The sequence below is a fragment of the Frankliniella occidentalis genome, unplaced genomic scaffold (genome assembly GCF_000697945.3).
Source record: "Frankliniella occidentalis isolate FOCC.00 unplaced genomic scaffold, Focc_3.1 Scaffold254, whole genome shotgun sequence".
NCBI lineage: Eukaryota > Metazoa > Arthropoda > Insecta > Thysanoptera > Thripidae > Frankliniella > Frankliniella occidentalis.
In genome coordinates this window covers 292701-295410 of record NW_026267380.1, presented here as the reverse complement: position 1 = coordinate 295410, position 2710 = coordinate 292701, and positions in this window count along the sequence as shown.

Here is a 2710-nt window from a genome sequence, read left to right as displayed (position 1 = left end):
AAAAGGTCGTTCATCATGACCTGAACAGAACATTTCGTGCGATGCAAAAGCATTTGCCGAAAACCGCATGACGATGCGCTGATTCGTTCGTTGTGTAGCGCTCGTCTCGGAAGAGATTCTGAGCCCAGCTAAAGAGGCTCTCCTGTGTGGTCTCTTCTCAGCCGTCAGCGTAGCTCAGTTGGTAAGAGCGTCGGTCAAGGGAGCCGGTGACCGACAGGTGAGGGAACGAATACCGCTTGTCCAGCTTTTTTTTAAGCCGGTTGGACCATTCGGACTAGTCCGAAATACGTCCGGGCACGGGCATCGAACAGTCCGATAGACGTCCGGTCGCGGCCTTCGGACAGTTCGAAAACTTGCTGATTTGACACATTTTCGGTAGTATTCTCGGCAAGGTCCGGGATGTCGTCTCGGACTGTCCGAAAATCGGACTGATTTCGGTACAGAATAATTTTATAAGGGTCCAGCATAGTGCACATAGAATTCCAGCGCGTTTCCACCTCTTGAGTCACGCGCTTGTCGAGCTGCTGCCCGTGGCCACTTGTCCTCAAATAGGTAACCAAATCTTTGGCGAGCTTTGTCTGTAAGTTAAGGGTTCAAAATTAGAATATAATACAATACTATCATCTTTAGTGCACGGCGCGCTGCGTGTGGCGAGTCAGTTGGTGCGCTGTTCTGTACAACAAAACTAACCTGTTCGAGTAGTTCCAGGACGTGAACGTCTTCCGCAAGCCCCCCCTTCATGTCCTGTATGAGCTGGGACTCGTCCTCCTGGGGTAGAAAATGGAGCCGTAGTTTCCTAAGGTTGGCTGCTAGGACTTGGCCTGTGTTGTCGAGAGGGGCGAGAAACTCAATGATGTCTTGTAGCTGTTCGGCGTCATAGGGGATAGAAGGCTGCCCTAAAGCCACCAATACTTGTTGCACCTAATATGAACAATGATAAAATAACGTTAGAATGTACTATAATTCACGGGTTCACGCGTCGGAACGATAGCATAGCCGCCGCCGCCGCGGTTGATCCAACTGGCATGTGACGCCTTGTAGGTAGGCAGCACCCAATGCGCGGCGCGCAGGTGTGTTTGCCTACCTACAAGGCGCCTGGGAAGCGATTAGTGAAAATTACAACGAAACTAGAGAAACTCGCCTGGCGCATACGCGAAACAACGGACTGCAGCATTTTGCAGTACGACCGTAGGTGTGGTGTTGCAAGATGGAGGGATTCCTGTAGTCTTGCTAAATTAAAGGGCACATTTGCGTTCTTGGCGGTCTTGACTTTGCGTGCCGCAGCCGCCACATTGTCACAGATCTGCAGGGCCGTGTCACTGCCACTAAATGCCTTCTGTCGCAACTCGAGATGAGTGTACGACAGAGTGCCCCGCACAATGGTGTTTATCAAATGGGCCACACAGTCTTCTCTGGGGAGTGCAGGCTGTCCGTCTACATTTTCTAAGGCTTTTTTTATGTTGGCCCCTCTGTCCGTGACCCACTCGATTTTCTCAAATTGAGCAGCTGATAGACCTAGACGATTTAGCGCCCTAAACAAAGCGTTCCTTATATTAGCGCCGGTTTTCGGTTGGTCATAGGGCATTTTGGCCATTACAAGGAAATGTGACTCTTGCCCCGTGCACTCTTGGTTTGAGAAGTATGCATGGACATCTATGTAGCTAAACCCGTTGAACTCCTCCGTCCACATGTCGGTGCTGCAGCGGCAGCGCCCGTCCTCGATAGCCTCGATCGCACGCTTGATCACGTCGGCCCTCGCCTCTTCGGCCCTATCTTCCATGCGTTGTGACAACGTGCTCACAGCGGGGACGAGCTCCCGCGCGTCAACGCGACCCACGGTATGCCCTATATCGATAGCAAGTTGAAACAACTCCACAAACACTTCATTTGTGATGTGGTTCATTGACGTGAGAGTGAGTGCACATGCATCAGCCATTTTATCAATAAACCTAGACTTTGCATCTGGAGAACACATCATAAACTCCTCTTCTTCTACAGGTTTCCGTTTCTTGCATGAATTTCTAACGTGATTTGTCAGGTGACTGTTGCCAGTAGTGTTTACATTGTACGACAGTACGGTTTTGCACATTTTGCACTGCACGGCATCAACCGGAATCTCCGTTTTTTCATGCATTATGAAGTCGAGCTTCTGCCACACATCAAATTTGTCCCCCGGCTGCGCCGCCCGTAACTTCTTGTTATCCCCAACAACAAGGGTCCCTAGCGCAAGTTGTTTGGCATATGACTCCAGTTTGGCCATGGCTACAGCACGCTTCGACAACGTCGGCGTCTGCTCGAGCTCACCGTCACCGGTTGTTGTGGTGCTTGATGTTGACGCAGGGGACGGCGTCCGCGTGCGCGAGCGTGAGCGTGAGGTGGCGGACCTAACCGGGGCTGAGGAGGACGTAGCTGAGGTTGACACGGGCGGCGGGGTGGGCGTGGGGCCGAGCAGCGGGGTCGTGGGCGTAGATGCACTCTCAGCCCGTTACTGACACTTTGCAAATACACAATGAACTTGCTTATACAGCAGTAATACTCACAAAATTGCACGTAATACTCACAAATTTAGTAAGTAATACTAATTATTTTGTTAGGAATTACTTAGGAAGATGATCCTTAGTACTTGCTAACAAAATAATTAGTATTACTTACTGAATTTGTGAGTATTACGTGCAATTTTGTGAGTATTACTGCTGTATAAGCAAGTTCA